Source organism: Thermobia domestica, chromosome 3 (assembly GCF_964235325.1).
Source record: "Thermobia domestica chromosome 3, izTheDome1.hap1.1, whole genome shotgun sequence".
In the NCBI taxonomy this organism is placed as follows: domain Eukaryota; kingdom Metazoa; phylum Arthropoda; class Insecta; order Zygentoma; family Lepismatidae; genus Thermobia; species Thermobia domestica.
The window spans coordinates 106,999,525-107,011,613 of NC_137456.1; positions in this window are offsets into that span (position 1 = coordinate 106,999,525).

Sequence of the window (12,089 nt, forward strand, 5' to 3'; positions counted from 1 at the left end):
TGTCTGATAATAACTGGTCTATTCCCGTTGGAATGTGACAAGTGGAGAGGCGGGGATGCTAGTGCGTATTCAGTTCTTGGCACCGCCTCCTCGATTCACTTACCTGCCTGTTCATTCTTTTCAAAAACCATTGTCTCCCGCGTGAACGATTGTTTTCTAAATTCGACGCTAGAGTGCAGCGCGTACTGCCCATTTTTCGTGAGTAAATCTTTATGGTTTGCATAGGAATGACCACACTTTTTCAATAGTTTAGAAAAGAAAATGGTCTTATATTGTTGGGTATCATTCTGCAAAGCAAGAAAAGACAAGTTGGAATACAATGGAGTGTTATTTCATGAAATACCGACCGATAATGAACTATGTAAGAAAATTAATAGGGGTATACATGAGGGATACTAGATTTTCCGTTTCTTCCTCAAGCCTTTGGCAGTTGCATATACGAAACTCTCTAAGTCAATAAACTAACTGTATACTCCACATTTGATGAGTTCAACAATGGGGTATATTGACGAGGAGTTATAAAATGAAAAAGATGTCTAGTACTAGACTTCCAAACTATACTATGTGTAAGTGTTGGCAGTCTTATAGAACGGCTATGTCCTTCGATTGACAGGTATCAGAGCAAAAACGGCAAGAGCTATCGACATGCAGTTTTCGGGGATCGATTCAGTGTCCCAGGAATACTTAAGCCAGAAAGACCTTCTACTTAAGCCGGAAGTGGTTGAAATCGACCACTTCCGGTTTCAACAGTATAACTCAAAACGGTGATAAATAGCCACAAACTTTTTTCGGAAATTGATTCTTTGGTCTCAGGGAAATAACCCATCTGCACCCCTATATCTTAGTAAAACTGGAAGCAGGGGCGGATCCAGGACCGACTTCTGGGGGGGGGGGTTGTCATACTGCTACTTTTAAGGGCTCCAAACTTTGGGATGGGTTTTATTTATACAGTGAAACCTCTCTAAAGCGGACAGCCGTGGGGAATCAAAAATTGTCCCCTATTGAGAGGTGTCCGTCTTAGAGGTTTCGATATTTTCTTACGTAAATTAGTAAATAAGGTTATATGTAATTACAAATTATTGAAGGTAATTTATCAAACCGTTCTATGACTGTGGGCATGTCGACATCTGCGGATTCTCCACAAATCGCTTTGAAAGAAATTTTGTGTCTAATCCGAAACTTCTCTAACCACTCTTTCGAGACCTTGAAATCTGAAACATTCATTTCTGTTGCTACCTCCTTAGCATGGACCCTAACACAGGATTTTTTTTTTTCATTCCGCACTCTATAAAAACATTCACTTGCACACCAACTTTGTTCAAAGCAATGAGACACTATTTTCATTGTCATTTTCACACCACAACTTTATTAACTTGTCTTGGTTTTATATTCTCTGAGGTGCTTGTGTTTTACCGATACAAAAATTTTCAGCTATCCTTTGCACACCTCAGTATTCTTCGAAAATTCAATCAATTCGATTTTAACATTAGCGCTTCTCGTGGCATTTCGAAAGCTCACAACAACTCACACCTTACTGCTTATTCGATGCAGAATGACTTAAAAGAATTTCCTTCTACAAATAGAGGCACTAAGACAATATGCGAATACGCGGACAAAAAATACCAAACATGTCTTTTGATTGATTCCAGCGGAACAGTAGAATGGCCCAAATGTCATCCCAAATGGCAGGCAACTGTCAATCGCTTTTGATTCTAAAACAGGTTGGGTGTGAGTGGAATGCAAGCAAAGGATATGAGGGTGTTGTTAAACAAAGACGCTTCATCTGAGTTTCTGAACAGCCAGTTGACGAGGAAAAATGTTATTACAGTTCTTCCTTGGTGATACATGTATACATTACTGAAAATGTACGTTTTCTGTACTTTTCAACTTGTTTCTAGAAAAGTGTCCGTAATATGGAGGTAAATAACACCTATAAGAGACAGAAAAGACTGTCCGTGTCCGTACAAGAGAGTGTCCGCTTTAGAGAGCTTTGTCAACATGGTTTTTTCCTATTACAGTGTTTGGGGATTACAAAATATGTCCGTTATGAGAGGTGTCCGCTTTACAGAGGTATCCGTTAGTAGAGGTTTCACTGTATATATAAAATAAGAAAGATTGCTCTTCTTGGGGGTGCGATCGCCCCCCCCCCTGGATCCGCCACTGACTGGAAGTTGAAGAAATTCTGTACTACGTCCAATTTCAATGTTGATTTTTCATATAGCAAAAGCGGTAAGAGATTTTGCGAAAGGTTTCTCAGTAATCGATTCAGTCCCAAGAACGTACTCCATGTCTTCAATATAGTATTCAATTTGCATAGCTTGGAAGTCTACTGTAGTTTCACTGTCTGAAACGATACTCACTTGTATATTTTGGATATTGTTGCTCTCGAGACAAGATTTAAGCTACTTCATCTCAAGAAGCTGTTGCTATATTGTGAGACAGCTTTTCATCTCGTTTCTCATAGACAGTTGCTATTTCGTATCGTGGGCAACACTAAATTTAATACTAAAACAATGTACAATTTAGCTTAGAGTAAAAACAATCTATATAACATGTTGTGGTGTGGTTTGCGATAGCCCAAAGTTTGGAAAGTGTATTAGAAAAGGTACATCTTTGTGTTTCACATTTGTATTAGTAATGACTAGTGTTGGGGTTTAAACTTCCTTATTATATATAGGGTGGCCCAAAAGTAGGTATACAGTAACTTACTGACCAACCCATTGCTTTTTATATCATTTCTTATTGCTCTCTATAAGGTAGACTTAGTTTATTATTTATTCTTAATGTCTTTGTACTTATATCTTAAGCTCGGAACAGCCGAAGCAAATGAACCTATAAGCTAGAATGATATACCTGATCGATGCAGGGGTGTAGGCGTATACCTACTTTTGAGCCACCCTGTATAATTACAATTATAGTTAATGGCGCCGATTTCTCAGTAAATTTGGGAGGGGGGCATTCAGATACAGAAGACATATATGAGGATTTTAAGACAAATTGCATTCAAATTATACCAAATATCGCATATTCATAAGTACAATGCGGGGAGCCGGGCCCCCGCCCCCAGGATCGGCACCCTTGCTTATAGCATCAGAGTTCCATCACACGAGAGCATAAAATTATATATATTCTATTTAGGCCAATATATAATTGTGCGTATTCTTTCACTTTTGTGCCTCAGCCGTAACATCAACAAATGTGTTTCTATTTGAACTTTTTTTCTTTTTTTTTTCTTGTAGTTCTTCAATGACTACCGCATATTATATCCTTTACGCAAACCATTTAGATTTCTTTACATTGTTTCTATTAACATGTATTGTATACGCACAAATGTCAAACTGCAACGCTACAGGATTGACTGTCAACGGTAGGATGCCATGGTAGGACCTGCCATCTAGTGGCGAATTCGTGATGAAAGATACACGCATTTTTTGGCTGATTGAGCAGGCAGGTAGAGGGAGCGGACGGATGTAGAAGGCAGTGGTTCTTGGAATTTTGAAGCAGTGTTCGGTTCTTGGAATGGCAAACGAAGATGATTACTTTCAAGAAGTAGCCAGGTGGGCAGTTATTGTGAATCTTAGGCGTGCGTGATACAGAACTGCTATTTATGTGCGCTTCAGTATTTCACGATGCCGAAAGTTGGTCTTTCTAGGCAACAGAATTTGGAAAAAATTGTGACTGAATTCGGGCGTACTGTTTTCAACAGACGGTTCTCTACTGTTTTGTAAGTTATGTGAAACTATGGTTTCCGCTGAAAAGTGTTATTTTGTAACACACCATATAAGCACTGCAAAACACAATTCTGCAAGGACATGCAAATCAACCGGTGAAAAGGTTTAAAATCTTGGAACAGTCAAGAATCCCGCTTCGCGTACTAACAGTTTTGCGAATGATCTGTGTGAAGGTCTAATTAACGCGGACATTCCTTTATGGAAATTAGAAAATGTTTCCTTTAGAAACTTTCTCGAGAAATACACAAAACAAAACGTTCCAAGTGAATCATCTTTGAGAAAGACTTACGTTGATAGCGCGTACAGCAGAACTATTACGATATCCGTAAACTTGTTGCTGACAAAAATATATGCATTTCAATTGATGAAACTTGCGATATTCTAGGACGTTCCATTGCCAACGTTATAATTGGAACTTTGGAAAGGTAAGAAGGCATACAAACATTTTTGATTGCATCAGAAGTTCTGGAAAGAGTAAATGGCACGGCAATTGCACAGGTTTTTTCAAAATCACTGAGTATTCTGTGGCCAGAATGTGTAAAATACGATAAGGTCCTCCTTTTTGTCACAGACGGAGCTGCATACATGAAAAGTGCAGCAAAAGCCCTTAAGGTTCTTTTCCCACGTATCCTGCATGTCACCTGTCTGGCACACGCGCTACATAGAATTGCAGAGGAAGTTCGTTCTCATCTTCCTGACGTTGACCTTCTTGTGTGAAATGTGAAAAAGGTATTTCTGAAAGCTCCCTCGTCAACAAGTGCGTTTCGCGAATTAGCCACTGAACTTCTGCTTCCACCACAGCCTGTGTTAACGAGATGGGGTACATGGAGTACAGCTGTTTACTATTATGCTAACAACTTTGAACCCATCAAAAGAATCATTGATACTTTTGATGGGGATGATGCGTCTTGAATTAAGGTTGCTCCAAGTTTGCTTAAGAACAACTCCTTGAAAAAGAACTTAGGCCGTGTCCAAAAGTGCATAGTGCACACTTCGAGGATGCACACTCGAAGTCTACAAATGGAGTGCACACTAAATAGTGTACACTTCGTCAAATTAGCTTTTGATCCACACTTGTTTACAGCGCCTCATCGTGGCGGAATATGGAACATTGATAGCAAAAGAAGGGAGAATTTCGCGTAGCTACTAGAAAAATTAACACGTTGTTTTTTTTTTTTAGATTAATGACTTTCCAGTTATATTAAAGATAAATATATCGTACAGATTGATAATATGGGGTAACCATAAAATGACTTACGAGTTTCTTTCATATATGCCAACAGCTTCAGCTTTGCAGTATCTGCAAATATTTATCAGCATAAAAACCACTAAACTATTGGCGGTTCTATTTTATTAGGCATGCTTCCTAATATTTATTAATCCCCCGGAAGAAAAGCAGCACTGGTGGTTAGGGCGCTGATGACTGTTGCGAAATAGATTAAGAATTTTATTTCAGGTGAAAGTAGGCAATTTGCGAAAGCGTTAGGACACCGAGGGGAGATCGCTATTTACAATAATGTGGCTCAAAACTACTTTGGGAGAGAGTTCATATTAAGTATAATTCCATTATGTACAGTAGATACACTACAACGACACTATAATTGTCGTCGTTTTACTGTATTGCTTCAGTTACAGGCATACTGATTAGACTATTTCTACCATATTATGCTGATGTTGAAGTTCTTTATATGTTACTCTTTCGCGGTGGCTCAGTGGTAGAGCGTTCACCTCTGGTGCTTGGGGTCCCAGGTTCGATTCCAGCCCCCGCCAAGTGAACTTTGTGGTGGACAAACACCGTGTGCGTGGGTTTTCTCGGGGTTCTCCCGTTTCCTCCCACTTTCTTCATTCCACCATTTCATTCATTACTCATCATCACCGTCTCCTTTAGCCTAACCGGCATAACCGTGGGACGTAAAAGTCAAAGATTTCATTTCATTTCATGTTACTCTTTCTTTGTGAATCTATAGATTTTACCCGTAAATCTTAAAAATAGTGCCTCCATATTGTTAATGTACACCAAAATTAACACTTACAAGGATGACAAGGAAAGAAGTGGTGGAGTTGAACAACATCAGGACCAAAATTTACAGGAAAAAGCTATTATGTCACTATGAAATACCAATTTATAAGGATCACGTGTACTCAAGATGGATAACCCTAATTAAAGTAATATGTTAAAAAAAGCAAAAAAGATAAGATGACTATCTTATAAGCCCGCTTAAATTGAGTTCTGTAGATTGTATATACTTCAACATTTGCGTGCACTTCAGTATGCTTTCGGTGCCCTACATATTTCTTGAAATATATCCACTGTCTCTTCTACATGCTTCCCACTACGAAAATGCTTCCTCAGTAACGAAACAAATCCCCTCGCCCAAATATAACCATAAAAAGGTACTATTAACCTAATAAGAATTTTATGAAAATTAAGACAAGTTTTTATGAAAAAAAATACACTATGCAATGTAGTGGCACTCATTGTTCAACTATACAGAAGGAATTACTTGTTCATAATCAATTCATAATGGCTACCGTAATGGGATTATATCGATTAAAAGGAAGGCAAGTCTTTACTTTGGCCATTTCATTCAATGAACCGTAACCAAGACTGAAAAGATGTACCCTGTGAGCCTCTAACCCGCCTTCACTCGCTGACGCTCGCTCGACAATACTATGTGAATTAAATATTAAACTTTGGTACAGAAAGGAACCAACCCAGTAACTAACTTATAAGTTAGTTACTAGGTTGGTTCGTGTTCTCAAAACCGAATCCGAAAGATCAAATCGCTGAATAATAATAAAAAAAATTAAATTAAAAAAAATGAAGTGGCCAAAGTAAATACTTACCAAGAAATGAAATCTTTGATAAATGTGGAGAAATAAATTTTTGATCTGTATTTCACTTTTGGGCAGCTGTCAAAAATGCAAAATGTATGGTAATTGGTATATTACAGTCTCTCAAGCGCAAGGAAATATGCGATTTGAAAGGAATTTGTTTAGAATCAAAACTAGAAAATTAGGCCTATCTACCTACGAATTAACATTTGCATCTGCAACTGTAGCTGTAGCTATAGAGAAATGAATAATCGAGGTATTCATTATTATATGCTAGAGCTTAACATTTTAATTCATACGCCATTAAAATTTGTCATTTACGAGCAAATAGCTCCATTACTTATAGTGTAATTATTTCAAATAAGCTACATAAACCATGTAATATTTAAAGACAAATGCCTTTATAGCATCATTAAAGAAACATTTGGTTGCTTTTCCTATATTGCATTGCATACTCAAAGAACACAGCGTAATACGTTTGTTATTTGTGTAACATTTTTATATTCCACTTGTAAAATCACTAATTTGTATATTTATCAAGTAAATTATTATTAGATCAGCCCACAAGTATATTCACCTCAACAAAAGTATTAAAAATATGTCTTTTAAAATTTTATTAAGTCACTTTGACATTGTTGTTCCTACTACGAAGAACTGCCATCTTAAGTACGCAAGTGTGCTAACGTAGTGTACATCTTCGCACACTACGCACTATGCACTCGCAGACTTGTGAACTTGGACCTTTTGACGCACACTAGGTGACGTCAGTTCCGGAAATAAGCGTACTTCGAATGCACACTTGTATCTTTTGGACACGGCCTTAGTCTTCATTGCAACACATTTTGCAAAGTTACCAGATGCTATTGCCAAACTTGAAAAAAAAGAACAGACTCTCGTTACTTCTCTGAAAATCTTCAATGATACTCTCAACGATCTGAGTGTTGTACCTGGTGACAAGGGCGAATACGTTCGGCGTAAGTATGATCGTGTTGTAAGTGCTAATCCAGATTTGGGAAAATTGAAGGACGTCGCTAGTGTTATGGAAGGTGATGCTGATACAACTGTTGACAGTGAATGGATCCTTCCCAAATTACATGTTTCAAGTATGCTCCAGCATAGGCGGCGCCACAGTGGGTGCAGCTGCACCCACATTAACTTTGATTTTCAGAGTTTCTACAATAGGCCTAATCCTTTGACTTCTTAAGTTACTTGCTATCATACTGTGTTTTTCTATTTTTTTTTAAGTAAAACTTGGGGATTATTTTTGAGATCTTAAGGCTCAATAGTGCAGAGCATTCTGGCAACAGTGTTAGGATGTGTTGGCAGAGCGTCTTCGACGAATAGTGCGATGTAAGTGCTAGTTGAGTTGTTATTGTATGTACGCATGTCGGCATGTTAATTTGTCCTTAAAATGCTTAAATCAAAACAAGGAACTTTGCTTGGGTGGATAAAAACCACATCTTCAACCAAAGATCTTGTAATTGATGCCCTTGAAAAAAATAAAAAAGTACCCTTGTACACTTATTCGGACATTTCTTTAATAAATCCATGACTCTCACACGCGTGTATCCATGTATGAAGTGTATTTAAATATGTACAAAATAGTTTTTGTTGCGCACCATGTTAATATTTTTTTATTATTTTTTTTACGATGTCTTACCCCTTCTATGCCTGCACCCATATTACTAGAATCCTGGCGCCATGTATGTGCTCCAGTGACATCTGTAGATGTGGTAAGATCATTTTCACATCTAAAGCGAATTCTTTCTGACAGGAGACAAAGTCTTTCCCTTGAAAATCTTAAAAAGATGTTAATAATTTCAGAGAACAAAAATATGAAAAACCTTTCGTAAGTGAAAATAAACTGTTAGTGTAGTGTAAAATGACTTCACTTTAGTATTTCTTGTGCTTTGAATGTTTGTGCTAATGTAACCGCGTGCGAATAAAATGTGATAGTGTTTTTACGTTATTGTATCATTGTTACTACTGAAGAATGGCGAATAAATTGTTAGATGTCGTCCCTGCACGGGTTGCACTAGTTTCCAGAATTTTAAGTGGTAAGTACAAAGTGCAAAATGAAACATTTTATTCGATTAGTAAATGAATTATAGCCTATAGCTTATAGCTTTTACAAATTTTAGTATCTATTTTTTCCCCAAAGTTCGTGATTGCTTGTTTATTTTATTTTGCCATTTTACCTGTCATTTTTGGGTGTTTATTTTGCAATTTTGCCAGCCATTTCCGGGCTTTTATTTCGCCATCAATTCCGGGCTTTACTGATAACCATTCACTGACAATTCTTGACGTCTTTATATGTTTGACAGGTTAATAAAGCTCCGAGAACCAGTACTGCAAACATTAATATAAACTAAGATAATTCTGAGGAATTATCGAATGGTGAAGGGCTATAGATTATACACATATATAAATGCTCAATTCTAAAATATTTGAAATAAGCGAGAAGCTTATTAAAATATTATATATCAGCATCTACAAATTCATATTCAGTCATTGTAATATCAACATGTTCGCTAACTACAAAAACTAAACATTAAAATTATGATAAACTTTCAGAAGAACTAAAATGCGATTCAGTGAGATAGAAGATTGTTTTATTTAATGAAGTAAGGTTTCAAAACTACTGAAACATTAAAAACTATATCCAAACACATATCTAATAAAAATCAATGCAATCATCATTGAACTAACATTATCGGGATGATTTTGACAAAAGGTAACCTCTCTATATGTTCACGATTCTCATTCAATATTCACGATGAATTTTATTAACAGCAATATTTTAAAATATTACAATTTCTTACTTCCATTATCTGCTAATCACATTTGAAAATACACTTCTACTATAAATATATATAACGAAATGATCAACGAAGGGTTACTTATAAATATTAAATTTAAAAACAGGAAGTCAGTCTGGCTTTGTACTGATACGGCTTCTTCTGGTGGAACTATCTGTCCTCTTTCAGAAAAAAAAGTCTTACAAGATAACTGTCATTGCCATTGTACATATTCTTCTTTTTATTATTCCAAAGTGTCTTCTTAACGGGATGATCTACCTTTTCTCGGCACAAAAATTTTTATATTGGACCTTATGGGGAGAACATGGCTACCGAATTTCCTCAGTTTCTAAGGAACTAGGTATCTCTAATGGGAAAGAAAAATTTTGCAGCATTCTACAGAAGTTTATTAACAAGTTGAAATACTTAAATTGTATATTTGTCTGCTAGTTTAGCAGAAATAAATTATTAAAAAATAAATAAATTAGTTTCTTTTTATACAAATTATAATATGTCTAACTTTGGAACCAATTATGGTAGAAGCATCAACTTTTTTTTGTTTTATTCCTTGAGAAGAAACGACTCTAATAGTTTTAATCACAACCATATCTGATACGCCAATTAAAAAATAGTATTTTAATATAAGTATTAAAATCCACCTGTCAAAGTTTGACGAGGGTAAGTCACGCCCCACTCTAAGCTTGGCCGCGGAAACGGCAGGGGTTGGTGAAATGGAAGGGGAAGGGAGTGGATGTCTGAATGAAACAGGTTCTCGACCAGTTTCTGAGATTACCTGTCAGCTGCCAAATACTGTTAGCTTTATAGAGTTTTCTCCCTCAATGGTTCCATACTAAGACACTGGACGATGTGGTGTGAAGTATCCTCTTTTCCGCGTTACCTCTGGATGGAAGTTCATCAAGATGCATTCTAGAGTGCGCGGGAAGAACAGTATATATAAGAAAACGCTGTTATTTTGGAATTTTTTCCCTTCCGGACAAATATTATAGCATACAGTAGTGGCGAAGGGAAGGGGGGCAGAGGGGTGCCGCCACAGGATTCCGACAATGTAAAGTCCCGGCCCCCATATATAGGTGTCCGTAAAATAATGTCCCCTAAGTTTTTTTTTAAAAAAAATAATGTCTTAGGAATATATTTCAAATTTGAGGTGTTTTCCTGTTAGCCGTCATTTTCCAATATGGCCGCCGCCCTACGTAAATCTCTCTCTCTCTCTCTCTCTCTCTCTCTATATATATATATATATATATATATATATATATATATATATATATATATATATATATGGATATAGATATATAGGCCTATATATATAAAGAGAGAGATCGTGAACCAAGGCACTTAGAAAGATAATTTTGGTATCAAACTATAGGTTTCTGAGGCCGATGAATTTAAATTTGGCATTGTTTATTGCCACTTAGAAACCTTACAATCTGGCAACAATGTTGTCTAACGATTAACTGTACAAAGTTACAAATGCGTATATGCACGCATTACTCTAGGATGTAGCGTACTTCCTCAGGACTAAACGAAACCTACTTTTTCTGGTAGCTGTCATCACGACAAGACATATTTTACATGGTAACATGAGAGAACATTTGTCTAAATCCAATATGGCAGCTAATATGATGGCTAATTACTAGGCAACCAAGTAATGGACTTATTCAAATGCCTGTCAGTCCTAATTGGCCTAGAGCCTAGAGAATGGGAGAAAGAGGCAGGATACGGTCTCATTGAAGAAGCGTCTCCTGAGGGGGCGAGGGAAATTTAAAATACTCCATTTTTTAATGAAAAACACGGTTTTGCCTCCTTGTCCGCAGACAACACTGCACACCAAATGCTCTATAAGACGTTCTCTAAATAGCCCTGTTAGATCCAACCTGTATTGTGTGTAAACCGTGCATTTTCACGAGGGAACAGCGGAGCAAAAGCCCTGTTTTTTGTGATATTTCTGGTTTCTCGTGCTTACTTCGCTAAGACTAAGCACTGTAAGCCAATCTCCAATTATCCTATAGCAGTGTTAATTTCAGATCATTTCCTCCGGAGGCACCACGCACAGGGGGGAAAGCGACTAAAAATTGCGTGCTCCACAGAAATCTGCGAAGATCTCAAGCACCCGAGGGTGAATTTCGTAGCTCTTGGGAGAATTCCCCCCAGAATCTCCCCTGAAATCATCACTGTCCTAGGGAGTTGAAACAAGAAGCAGGATACGCAGAAAAGAACATACTTTCAGAATGATGACGTCCTATGGGTGGGACCTACAGCTTAACGTAGGATCCGAACCACTTGTGTCTTCCTCGGGAATCAAACAAGGGACTCCTTGATTATAAGGGATGAGCGTAACTATTCATCCACGACACACACATACATACATACATATATATATATATGTATGCAGAAAACACTGGATAGATTTCCACATCACCCGAGGGGTACTATCCATGATGCGTTACCTTTTTATTTTTACAATGGAAGGTTCCTCTGTAGGCATATGAAACCATTGATTTGCAGTTTCTGTGTGCAGATTAAGCTACTGAGACTATTCACTAATGACATTCATGCACTTATTTACAATATTTACATTAGAATACGAGTAATATTTTGTAAACAGTACGTTATTGCAAATGTTTACTGTGATGAATTACATATGAGTAGTACAGGGGAAGAATGACGAATATCACATTTTTAGTAAGGTTTGGTTGTTAGGTTT